Below are 13,961 nucleotides of genomic sequence, written 5' to 3'. Positions count from 1 at the left end.
TTCTAAAAATTCAGCAGAAATGTTTATATATTTGTACATACCAATACTGTATGAGGTCTCGTATCGTAAATTTGGCCAAACACAACAAGAGTATGTGCAGTGGTAGGATTAAATGCTTTTTTCTCCAATGTGTCACCAATTCTCAAATTTTAAGTCTAGACTTGGCTTATTACTGTGGCTTGTCCTTAGTTTCTTGCGAATCCCTTGCACACGCAACGTGCGAGTCAGGTACCACGGGATTATGCGATGCTATATCGAACGGTGCGGCGTATCGCGAAATCTGGAGTCTGTTCGAACGCGAGTATCGTTTGTCCATGCGTACACCTCAGTGTGAGTCACGATTTCTTGCCGAGCCATCAAGCTTCTCTGTTCTGCAATTTGTCGAATATTCCGCGATATGCGGAGAGCGTGATGTCACCCGTTTCCTGAAAGCGCAAAATGTTCGACTTATCAAAATGTATAGGCAAATAAACAATGTTCATGGTGATACTTCAGTGAACAGGTCTTAAGTGAGTAAATGGTGCATTATGTTTAATCAAGGAAGAACCACTCTGGACGAAGAAGATCGGAGTGGGAGCCTATCAGTCGCTGTGGCATCAGTGCGAACACAGCAAGAATTTCAGCGACCTTTGTGGCACCAAATTATTTCCACTTATTCCCGCAACTAAAGGAATTTGTGGGTGGAAAGCAGTTTGTAAACAATGGAGACCTCAAACAAGCAATGACTCTGGCAGTAGAGGAGTACAACATGGGAATTGAAAACCTGGTCCTACGTTACAAGTGGGCTTTACAGCTTTGGCAACTACACTGAAAAATAGAGTAAGGTACTGTAACTTTGTAAAGCTAAACGATCCTCGTATTTTATCACACCCTAAGTTCCGAATTTTACAGGTAGCTTTCCGAGAATAAAACAGCGTCAAAGCTCAGATAAAAAAAAAATTTAAAAAAATTGCAGCCAAGGTCGCGTGTAGAAATAATTATTATTTCCCTATTGAGCGGTTTAGGCAGAGTCTAGCCGTCGTCTTCTGATCTTCTGTAAATAATATTACCGTGCATGAATCGCACAACCATAACGAGAGTACACTCGTTTTACAAAAGAAGGGTGCCATATTGGCTTATCAAATACACAAAACAGAGTAAATAAAAAGTCCATAGCATGGCGACTTTGCTTTATAAATGGTCCTCTCGTTATGGTTGTGGGATTCATATACAATAATATCATTTCCAAAAGATTCAAAGATGACAGCTAGACTCTGTCGAAACCGGTCGCGATCTTTTCTGCAAAAATTTTTATCTACCACCAAATATCAGATCGCCCCAAGCAACATGTGCAACCTGTATGGAAGCTGTGTCTCTGAACAGGCAAAGGATTCTAGAACTTTTAAGCTATGAACAAACACAGTAAGTATACTTTTCAACTGCTTGAGTGGAGGGTGGTAAGATAAGAATGAGGAGGTTCTCCAACGAGGCAAGGAACATATGAAAAACACTGACAAGCTGACAAGAAGAAGACAGGATAGTAAGACTGTGTGTTATGGCTTTAGGGAATGAACTCCATGATACTAGATGGAGCTTTAGAGGATAAAAATTATAGGAAAAGAAAGAGATTTGAATACATCCATCAGATAATCGAGGACGTAGGGTGTAACCGCTACTCTGAGATGAATAGGTTAGCGCAGGAGAGAAATTCGTGGCGGGCCGCATTATATCAGTCGAACGCTGAAGAAAAAGTGCAAGTGACTCACAGACTGACAGCACCCACTGTCAACATATCTGACCAGTTCGTGAATCCGAAGTTAGAGCCGCCTTAGCACACGAAGCTAATTAAGTGAGGACAGGAATGCAAAGACCCTACACTAAAGTTTGTAGTCTACTGTACAGAGCCATAGAGTTTCGTGAAATGCTGATAACTGTAAGTGCATACTTCGATTTTACATTGAGTAAATAATGACGGTATCAGAGTTGTGAGAGTTTGCTCCTATTATAGTCCTTAGGGCAGTCTGCCTGTGCCCCCCCCCCCCCCCCCCACTCTCCCCCATCACGACTGTGTACAGAATCTAACTCCCTTGTGTAAAACAGCTTCAAACGTCTGATTACCTTACAAATGAGTTAATTCGTTAGGCGTTTGACGTTACACATGCATGAACAGCGAAAATGTTGTAAACGATGGCCATTTTCCGTTAATTGCTTTGTGCAGATTGTCAACGAAAAATGTTTCAAAACAGTTTGAAGTTACGTGTAAAATTTGTTGCAAGTAACTGAGTGTTCTCATTCTCAAATACCGGATCAATATAGTCTGGGTAATTTGCGCCCATGTGTTACAATGCATCAAGACATGTTTACTGTTTCTAGCTTTAACACTTGACAAATTTTTTTAACATTTAAAGTAGGAGTGTACTTCGTAATGTGTAGATTATTATAGCATTTTAAATTTTTGAATTCTGACAGTAATTACACTGAAACTAAAATTTTTGTTGCCCCTGAAACCCGTTAGATAGGCATCGTGTAACTGCGATCGGGTCACCGCTTTGGGCGTTTAATAATTCAGGGTCTGTCATAATTAATGGTGTAAATGCATACAGTAAACATTGGTTCTAAAACGCATACCTCAAGAGGTATGAATACATTTTCATCTTCCATACTGTAAAACAAACTGCAAGCACTCTGCTTTCCATATTGCGGAAGGACCAGAAGAAGAAAAAGTGTGGAACAAGCATGGGCTCTAGAGCGCATACCTTAAGAGCTATGAGTACTTGCTCAGTAGAAGAGATGTGTTTCACAGTAGCGAAGATGAAAAAGGATTAATCTCTTAACTCATTTCAAAATTAGAAAAGAAAAGAGTGGAAAACGCACAACACACATAATGATGATAAAGTCCCATACTCCGTGACAGAGCGTAGGGGAACGACGCGGGAGACCCGCACCACTGTACTAGGTGAGGTCCTAGTGGAGGTGGTTTGCCATTGCCTTCCTCCGGCCGTAATGGGGATGAATGCTGATGATGAAGGCGACACAACACTCAGTCATCTCGAGACAGGGAAAATCCCTGACCCCGTTGGGAATCGAACCCGAGACCCCGCGCTCGGGAAGCGAGAACGCTTGCTTGAGTCGGCAGAGTCGTAGATGTGGTTATTCAGGCCCGATCTCCATCGGTATGTCATGCAATCGTAGTTGGAAACCCTGCAAGCCCCCCCTTAAAACTGCCACGTTAAAGTGGCCGCTACCTATATTGGTGTCAACAAAGTGAACTCTCACTTGCATTTGCTGTATTCTTTGTGTCATGTTCTTTACGCATTACCGTACGTTAAAATGTCGAAAGATAATCATTCGCGAAGGTTTCCGGCCTGAGAACCAGATAACTCAGAAGCTGAGGCACATCGCGAATGGCCTGTGTATGCTCTCTCGTACACTTCTGCCTTCTGCAGTCCATACTAGAACATCCTTCTTCGCAGTGGTCTCTCTTGCGCTTTCTCGTCCACCTCCACCGCCGCCACCGCCACCGTTTCCTCGGCGCTACCCCGCATTTTATTACTCTGAATTAAGAATGCGACGGCATAATACGGAGATGCATGGCCCGGTTATCTGGCGACGGAATTTATTATCTGCTCGGCGAGCGCTAGTGGGCGTCGCCGGAGGAGATATTGTCCTAACGGCACCTCCGAGGAAGAGAGGCGGCCCTTCCTCCCATCGCCTCCTCCTGCTCTAGCGCTCTCCAGTAGACTGTTATTTAGTGGCCTAATCCTTATTATTGGGAAGTGAAAATGGCGCCGCCCCGAGGACGCCACCGCCGCCGCGACTCGCGGTCGCGGGGAATCGGCGGCTATAAAGTTGGCATTATCGCGGCGCGCGGGGCCCCGCGCGGCGCAAAGTTGCTGAATTATGACTGGGGGGTTCCCCCGCGGGCGGCAAGGGGGTTCCCCGCGAGCGCCCAGGGGGTTCCCGAACCTCCGCCACTCTGCGCGCGGGCTGCTGCTTCTGCTGCTCCTCTGTGTTTCTTCATTATTCAGGCGCCACGCCCCCTGCAGGTAGCACCGCTGTTACCCATTCGAGGTGTCTGCTTTCTCCGCGCTTCGCCCTCATCGCATATGCCACACCTCACACCGAGTGGTCGACAGGTCTTCAGAACTTTATCGCCACCAGGGTCTAGAGTGAGATTGGCGTGGAAGTGTGTTAGTCGTAAAACAAAATCGTAAGAGTGCAATATGGATTTTCCGAACAGTGCACAGTTCGTGGAATGATCTGCTCGTATATTATATAGCATATAGGCCGCCGAGTATTGAAACATGGAGGTTAGCTAATTGGTGAATAATCTTATAATTTATAAGGATGTCACTCATATTCTCCAATAGCAGTCGGAGGTTTGTAAAGTCTTGGACTTTCTTCTAGCAGACAGCACAAGTATTGCAGTATCTGTCGAACTTTGGATCGATCTTAACAAAATTCTGATATGAAACCCTCTATAAAGTAACAGAAAAGCGAAGAGATCAAGCATCAGTATTCTTTGACTCTTTTGTTAATATGTTTCATCAAAGATTCAGAGGGAGAAAATTAACTGCTGATCAGGATGAAAATGCAGGAAATTGGGTCATAGAGATGCGTCCGGAGTGCATTTCAAGTATGTCTTTTAGGATTGCTGATTCTTCTTATTTTCCAGCTACGATGTTTGCTGATGCAATTGTAACACAGTTCCATCTAAGCAAATGGTGAAGACAACTAAGCTGAAAAGGAAGAGAAATTTGGTTAAAGGATTTATTACTTTTGTGGAAAGCCTCATTTCTTACCTTGCTAGCACTGCATCGATTGAGAGAATCTTCTCCATCTACAGACTTGTTTGGTCAAAATAAAGAGATAATTTACAGGAGAAGAGAGCCAAGAAGTAGAGAACTATAAATTTCTGCATGCTTCCAAACTGGACTAAACTGTCTGAAGATTTTTCCGGCGTATATGCTGCTTCCAAGGTTCTCGGCTATACTGCTGGATCCAGTCGTCCACGATATTTTGGCGAACAACTATTCCGTCATCATCAGGTGGTGCTGATGCGATAAACCGTTTGCTGCCTGTTGGTGGTATTCATTACTGCCGGTCGAGAGTTCGGGTGGGCCTCGCCGGCCCCGCGCTGTCCTCGGTGTTGGCGCATTGGGTGGGGGGAGGGGGGGGGGGTAGGTGTGGGCTACTATGTCAGTGGTGGCGGTGGGTGGGGAGAGTTTCAGTTGCCTTCCACCCGGAAGAAACTTATATTGGACAAACCATCCACACAACTGAAGTCTGATGTACAAAGAAAGAGCCCCACCCCTGGGCACTGCAGTCCAACTCGGAACACTGCACTGAAAATGGACATAAAATGATTACAATGATTACCAGGAAACGAAATTCCTGGCTACCACCGATATATTTTAGAACTGCACTTTCAAAGAAGCAATTAAAATCCGTGTGACTGATAATTTAATCAACAAGGACACGGGACGACAACTGGGAGAAGCATAAGAGCAAATTCATCCCTCCACCAAAGCAGAACGTGACATCTGGCGGCGAAATGCGATAGAGACGAAGGACGAAAGGCAACTGAGACGCTCCCCCCCCCCCCCCCACTGGCCCCCCCACCATCGCAGCCGCATACCCCCCCTGCCCCTCCTTCCGTCACCTCAGAGCACGTCGCGGATTAGGCGAGTCCCGAACTCTGGACCAGCAGATATAAATACCACCAGCACGCTGCAGACACTTCATTTCATCAGCACCATCTGATGATGGCAGAACCGGACGGCACACCGGAGAACCTTGGCGTCTACTAAATTGTACTTCAAAATTGTTACGATTTTACATGAAATTAAATTTTATTGCTGGATGTGTAAATGTTATTTAACTGTGTGTCTTGTACTGAAAGAAAAGCTAAAATACAATATTTTTAAAATAAATTTTTAGTTGGTTACAGTAAATATGTTGGCACTATTTAATTTTGTACCGCTAGCGCTATAACTTTTGTATTCAGTTACACTTCCATAGTTTTTAATATTTAAATTTTTTGTCGGGTTACATTACAACGACCTTGTCACCTAGCCACTAATCGAGACCGCGTGCCGAGCTAGATGGCGCCGTGGTAAAATTCTGCATCGGCATTCGAGATTTCGGTCATCCATATGTAACAGCCCTAAATCACTAAAGGTATTCTACATAAATACTCCGCAAGCCACTTTACAACTCGTGTTGGAGGCTACATTGTACCAACATTATCGATTTTATTTCTTACTCGATTCGCGTATTGAGCGATGGAAGACTGAGTCTCTTTATGTTGAGCAGGACGGGGAACTGGTTATGTTTCAAGGGGAATCCATTGTCAGGAAATGGGTACTTCCACCATTGTAGGACGTCGTAGTTTTAGAAACTTCGCGCCAGAAATTCTCCCGATTGTATTTGGTATTGCAATTAGTTATGAATTTTATTAGCTAGCCGCATAAAGTGAACGTTCGCACTGCACCTGGGGAACACTTGGTACTTTGAGCAAGACGGTAAAACGATCCTTTTCAAGACATCTGTCAAATGCCACCACCCATGCTGTATTCCTTCCTGGACCTTCATAAGCTCTTCTTTGTGTTCCTATTTTCTTTTTTCTTAACATATAAATTTTTAATTTTAAGCACTTCCGTTTCCTATAGAGTTTAAAGTTTCCAAGTAATTAAAGCCGCAACTCTGTTAACATACTAAGAAATTAAGTAAGCTTCATATTATGCTTATGTCCAATTTAATACTGTGAAAACACGACCTGTCTTTGTCACTAGGTGACAGGTCATTTGTAAATACCAGCAAAAATTTAAAAATGTCCAGAAATAAGCAGGAGTGCTGCGTGTTAGAGGCAGTCCGTGCGTCCACTTCACACTCATTGTTAATGGGTAGCTTAAATAATTGCGATGCTTTGACGCCACAGCCCTGTATATATAATTTCACGGCAAGCACAAAACGTCCTAAACATCGTTTACTGAAGTCCACCTGGACGTGCTAAGATTTGAGAGGGACCACTTGCTCTCATTTCAGGTGCGTCTGATTTCAACATAACAGAAGGAGATATTTCTCACGGTCGGCTGTGTTAGCGCTTAGTTGGCACCATTGTTGTCAGATGTCTCACATTTGTAGGATATCCTGATTATTATGTTGTCATGACCCGTACCGCGTAAGGCTTATTAGGGACAACTTTTGGACATTACTAGCAATATGAATTATAATATGACTTCGGAAATGGTCCGAGATGACTTTGTGGGTGCATCATTGCCGATACAGAGGAATGTTAGAGTATGATGCGTCTTCCGCCAAGACACGGTTTTCTAAACACTGTTTCACCTTTCCTATCGCCCACTGATTGGCTGCGATTATTAGTAATTCCACCCCCTCGCGCTTGCGACACGTTTTGCAGTTTCGTTTGTAGTGAGGAACAAAATGTGGATGTCAGGTGGTTTTTAGGTGCGCGCACAACTCCCGCCAATGTTCTTAAGTTATTCAGTCAATGGAAACAAGAGTGGTAATTTACAGAATATGTATCTATTTAGAAACGCAGTAAATACAAGCAATATGAACGAAGCCACATAACAGTCAGCGATATTAAGTAACTATATCAAGCAACCTAAGCATTGGTTTGTGTTATGCTTTAGTATTCATAATAAATGCAAAGGATACAATTATTTATTGTGCTTGTGTTTCTTCATATCTAAATCCTTAAATCACTTATTATTCCACTACAGATTTTTTGCAGGCGTTCCTATATGTCATATTTTTCAGGAGTACTAATGAAAAATGCTATCTTAATTGTTTGCAAAATATTGCAGTCTTTTTTTTGTATAGTGTAAACTGTATATTATACAGCATATATGCAAAGATGCACATAACAATGAAATTCTTTGTTCTGGTACACGTACTAGAAATATAACAGGATGGTTGTAATTAAAATTTGGCTACTTGAGCCTGTGAAGACGGAAAACCATTAACCGTATGGGTACTCAACTTTATAGAAATGCTCTTCAGACTTACGTTGCAGGATTTAAGCTGTTTGTTAGAATTAGCGTCATGACTTGCCGGTACTGATACGGCGACGAAGGGTTGAAACAGAAGCGTTAATGTGCATGCAGCGGCAGATAGCATGGGTCTGCACAATGTGAGCAGGACTTTACTCGTAAAGCTGTTTCATCAAAACAATAGCACTAGCGCTGCTGTTTATCGTTAGTATCCACGCATTAAAGAAATACAGGGAGGCCATATTTCCGCACTGGGGATGAAGAACATGACTCGGAAGTTCAAATTGACTGGATATTTGGAAATTGCTCCTGGGAAATTGCGCCAAAAATCGTTGAAGAAGTTACTGTTGTCATGGCTGACAACGCTGGAGGCAACGTGCGGTCTTCGAGCACGGCACGAGCTGTGTCACAACAGCTGAACATTCCATGGCCCACCGTTCTAAAAGTGCTGCGAAAAACTGTGAGCCGCACGGGATTAGCCTAGCGGTCTGCGGCGCTGCAGTCATGGACTGTGCGGCTGGTCCTGGCGGAGGTTCGAGTCCTGCCTCGGGCATGGGTGTGTGTGTTTGTCCTTAGGATGATTTAGGTTAAGTAGTGTGTAAGCTTAGGGACTGAAGATCTTAGCGGTTAAGTACCATAAGATTTCACGCACATTTGAACATTTTTGAAAAACTGTGAAATGGTATCTGTACAAACTCCACATTACTCAACAACTTTTGCCACGTGACGCAGATTTTCGAGTAAACTTTGCTCCTACGCAGTTATCGAATTTTGCTCTCTCATGTGGTAATTAAAATATGTTTATTTTAATGGCTTATTCGTCATTTCTCTTCCGCATTTCCATATACAAGTTTTCACAAAGTTTCATTGTCCTCCGATTACTCGTTTTTCATACTGGCCACCCAACAAGTTTAATCTTAACCACCCTGCACATGCTGAAACGTGTCAGAAATTTTTTAGTACTAGTCTAAGCTTGGTACTTTAGACGAGTAGAACAGTGCTTTTGAGTATACTTGTAACAGCATACCAATTTTGTTCGTAACATGTTATTACGAAATATTTATCTGATGACCGGAAATTGACATACTCCTTTTTATGTGCTTGTCCCGTCGATTTTTGTACGTCTTTGTCCCGCCGATTTTTAAGCCACGAGTCCATAAGTCCCGTTTTTTTTTTTTTTTTTTTTTTTTTTGCAAATTGGATCTCACTCCTACAACATGAGTTCGGCAAACAACACTCGCCTCTAAGCGCAGTGCAGTTCCCAAGGCGATCGTGTCATAACCCACTACAAATGAAAATTACATGTAACTCCGTTCAGGTGGTTATCTGAAGAGCGGCCCCCGTAGTGGTTAATGCACGAAGAGGTAACGGACTCGGTGGTGCGTGGGAAAGCGGCAAGGAGGTGCATACGGACGGACACGAGTGCTTGTGGTGGGCCGCGCTGCAGTAATCAATTACAGAAATGGAAAGTCCCAACAGTTTGCCCCGAGGACGGGGGCCGGCGCGTCGTGAAGGATGCTGGCAATTAACAGCTATTGTGCAAATGAATAATGCGTCCGCGCGTGATATATATCCCGCTTTTTTTCAATTTGGCGGCCGTAGGAGGTCCGATATATCCACGTCACGCGTGATTAGGTTTGTCGGGCAGGGGGTCTCTCCTGCTGCGGCCGACGGGGAGGAAAGCGCCGAGCCGGTCGCACGGCGCGCGCACACCGCAAAGAACGAGAGGGCAGTACCGGGCGTCGTGGCTGTCTGCCGCTCGCAAAACTATCTCCGAACCCTCAGTCCGATTCTGCTCTTTGCGATGGGATTCTGGGGTCAAACGTTCGATTTTCGGTTTCCGTGTCATAACAGTGTGCAGTGAGCCACTTGTTATTCACAATATTATTAGCTGTTTATGAAAAATTAAGCAAACAGAAAAAATGAAGCGACCACTAATATTACACCCACGCTACTTGTCTATTCAGTTGTTAAACTTATTAAGATTATGGGCCTCGGAATATTTTTACCTAGCAAAAGACACGTGACGTTTTAAAATACAAGCATTGACGCGTATGTATGTACGTTGAAGAGCCAAAGAAAGTGGTACAGCTGCCCAATATCGTGTAGGGCCATCGAGAGCACGCAGAAGTGCCGCAACGCGACGTGGCGTGGACTCATCTAATGTGTGAAGCAGTGCTGGAGGGAATTGACACCACAAGTCCTGCAGGGCTGTTCATAAATCCGTGGAAATCTCTTCTGAACGAGCATCCCAGATATGCTCAATAATGACCATATTTAGGGGGGGGGGGGTTGGTGGCCATCAGAAGTGTTTAAACTTAGAAGAGTGTGCCTGGAGCCACTCTATAGCAACTCTGGACGTTTGGGATGTCGCATTGTGCTGCTGGACTTGCCCTAGTCCGTCGGAATGCACAATGGACGTGAATGGATGCAGGTGATCAGACAGGATACTTACGTATGTGGACGTATCAGGGGTCCCATATCACTCCAACTGCACACGTCCCACACCGTTACAGAGTATCCACCAGCTTGAACAGTCCACTGCTGACATGCGCTCGATACAATTTGAAACGAGACTCGTCCGACCACGCAACGTGTTTCCAGTCATCAACAGTCCAGTGTCGGTGTTGATTGACCCAGGCGAGGCGTAAATATTTGTGTCGTGCAGTCATCGCGGTGGCCAAGCTGCTGGACCTCCCCGGCCTAGCTCTGGTTTTCCATATGGTCTGTTGAGATGTCTCCGAAACACACGTGAGAACTGAGGTGGTGGACCGTCATGCTGAAAACATATTTCATGACGTACATTCAGTGGCACAGTTTTGAAGAGCTAGTGCAATATGTTTTGTAGGAACATCAAGTACGCAGGACGAATCAGCTTGAGTGGACGTGGACGCTTTACACATATGAACTGAACCCGTCATCGAACGCGAACGTTACGTATTATGTACTCGCTTTCTTCTACAAGTCCTAAAAGTCTGTAACGGGAATTTCCGAACAGCCTGTATGACTGCGCTGAGCCACTCAGGGGTAATGCTCTCAGAAGGGTTGGGAATCGTTCCTCTAGAGCGAGCCACCGGAGGAACTTACTGGTTAATCTGTACGAAAAAGTAAATTGTTGAATTTTAAAAAATCATCCTCCCTTCAATACCTCGGTTGATACAAGAGTTAGGAGTATCGAGGCAACAAAATTACGTGCACCTCTCCCTACTATAATTTATAGGATACCTAGTTTCGGAATGTTAAATGTCCAGGAAATAGAGCGAACGCAATCTACACTACTGGCCATTAAAATTGCTACACCAATAAGAAATGCAGATGATAAACGGGTATTCACTGGAAAATATATTATACTTGAACTGACATGTGATTACATTTTCACGCAATTTGGGTGCATAGATATTGAGAAATCAGTACCCAGAACAACCACTTCTAGCCGTAATAACGGCCTTGATACACCTCGGCATTGACTCAAACAGAGCTTGGATGGCGTGTACAGGTACAGCTGCCCATGCAGCTTCAACATGATATCACAGTTCATAAAGCGTAGTGACTGGCGTATTGTGACGAGCCAGTTGCTTGGCCACCATTTTCAATTGGTAAGATATCTGGAGAATGTGTTGGCCAAGGCAGCAGTCGAACATTTTCTGTACCCAGAACGGCCCGTACAGGACCTGCAACATGCGGTCGTGCATTATCCTGCTGAAATGTAGGGTTTAGCAGGGATCGAATGAAGGGTAGAGCTATGGGTTGTAACACATTTGAAATGTAACGTCCACTGTTCAAAGTGCAGTCAATGCGAACAAGAGGTGATCGAGACGTGTAACCAATGGCACCCCATACCATCATGCCGGGTGATACGCCAGTATGGCGATGACGAATACACGCTTCCAATGTGCGTTCACCGCGATGTCGCCAAACACGGATGCGACCAACATGATGATGTAAACAGAACCTGGATTCATCCAAAAAAATGACGTTTTGCCATTCGTGCATCCAGGGTCGTCGTTGAGTACACCATCGGAGGCGCTCCTGTCTGTGATGCAGCGTCAAGGGTAACCGCAGCCATGGTCTCCAAGCTGATAGTCCATGCTGCTGTAAACGTCGTGGAACTGTTCGTGCAGATGGTTGTTGTCTTGCAAATGTCCCCACCTGTTGACTCAGGGATCGAGACGTGGCTGCACGATCCGTTACAGCCATGCGGATAAGATGCCTGTCATCTCGACTGCTAGTGATACGAGGCCTTTGGGATCCAGCACGGCGTTCCGTATTACCCTCCTGAACCCATCGATTCCATATTCTGCTAAAAGTCATTGGATCTCGACGAACGCGAGCAGCAATGTCGCGATGCGATAAACCCCAATCGCGATAGGCTAGAAACCGACCTTTGTCAAACTCGGAAACGCGATGGTACGCATTTATCCTCCTTACACAAGGCATCACAACAACGTTTCACCAGGCAACGCCGGTCAACTGCTGTTTGTGTATGAGAAATCGGTTGGAAACTTTCCTCATGTCAGCACGTTGTAGGTGTCGCCACCGGCGCCAACCTTGTGTGAATGCTCTGAAAAACTAATCATTAGCATATCACAGCATCCTCTTCCTGTCGGTTAAATTTCGCATCTGCAGCACGTCATCTTCGTGGTGTAGCAATTTTAATGGCCAGAGACTCGTTGTGGGCTACATCATACGAGAGATACAGTTTTCTGTGACAGTAACAGTTGTGACCACTGACCTCTGAGAAATGAAGTGCTCGGGAGAGTGCGGGTCGAGTAATTGGTCTCCGTAATTCTTGGAGTCAGCCTCTGGCGTCGCGGAAACGACACGGCGGGACGATAACGCGAATGACGCGGCCGGCAGCTCACCTCTGCGCAGTCGTTGTTGCGACGAGCTGCAAGGAGATGGCCGGGGCAGAGTGGGCTAGGGTGCCTCGCCGAGACTACTGGGCTCGTAAAGAGGCCGGGGGAAGGCCTAGAGCCCGCTGCTCGCCGTCAGGGCCACTAACGTTTTATCGGCGGTCGTTCTGGTTAGCGGAGGGCTGCGCGGCGTGGCGCGGCGCGACGCACGAGTTCTTGATGCCGCCCTAACGCTTCGCCGAGGGAAGGAGGCGCCAGGATATTGCCGGCGCGCTCCGATATTTGCAGTCCTCTCATTAGAAACACCGCGGGCCGAGTGGAGGCGGTACCATTCACACTCCCCACGGGTGGACACTGGCCGCTCTGCCTAGCACAAAAGCCGCATCACCCCTCACCACACGCTCCATGGGCAGTTAATACACACACACACACACACACACACACACACACACACACACACACACACACACAGAGAGAGAGAGAGAGAGAGAGAGAGAGAGAGAGAGAGAGAGAGAGAGAGAGAGAGCGAGAGAGTGGGAGAGAGAACTTGTGTACGACGACAGGTCTCACTGATGAACATACCCCAACATGCAGTCTTACACACTGAAAGCTCTTAACGTTTCTCCCGTTATGTCACCCGCCTGCAGAGTATCGAATAGGACAGTGCAGGGTTATTCACAAGCACCTTCAGGGTTACGGAAGGCATTTCGCGAATACTACAGTGAGGCGACGAAATTAATGTGGCAGCGATATGCATATCTATACAGTAATAATGAAAGATGAAGATGGAAGAATGACACACACTAACAAGGAAAATGCAGACATCATGGCGAAAGCATTTAACAAACTTCTGAACTGCAAGGAACCCAAAAAACCCTTATAAATCAACATAAATACCCCAATAAAAACCAAACCTAACAAACTAGACCCTCCAACTTTCCAAGAAGTAGAAAAAATTCTTAAGGAACAAAACAATTATAAGGCATGAGGAGACGATCAGGTTTCTGTTGAAATGTGGAAATATGCAAGTGACACAGTCAAGACCTCCTTACACATGGCTCTAACAAAAATATGGGTAACAGAACGATTCCCCGAACATTGGACCACAGCT

At 45.3% G+C, this 13,961-nt stretch overlaps 1 protein-coding gene across 1 annotated transcript in view; it reads right to left on the bottom strand.

The window, feature by feature from the left end:
- Positions 1–13,961, bottom strand: part of LOC126413073 (uncharacterized) — a 524,918-nt gene that overhangs the window by 268,422 nt on the left and 242,535 nt on the right. The gene's annotated exons all lie outside the window — the stretch shown is intronic.

This window comes from Schistocerca serialis, chromosome 7, assembly GCF_023864345.2.
Source record: "Schistocerca serialis cubense isolate TAMUIC-IGC-003099 chromosome 7, iqSchSeri2.2, whole genome shotgun sequence".
Taxonomy (NCBI): Eukaryota; Metazoa; Arthropoda; class Insecta; order Orthoptera; family Acrididae; genus Schistocerca; species Schistocerca serialis.
This window is presented reverse-complemented; position numbering and strand designations above follow the sequence as displayed.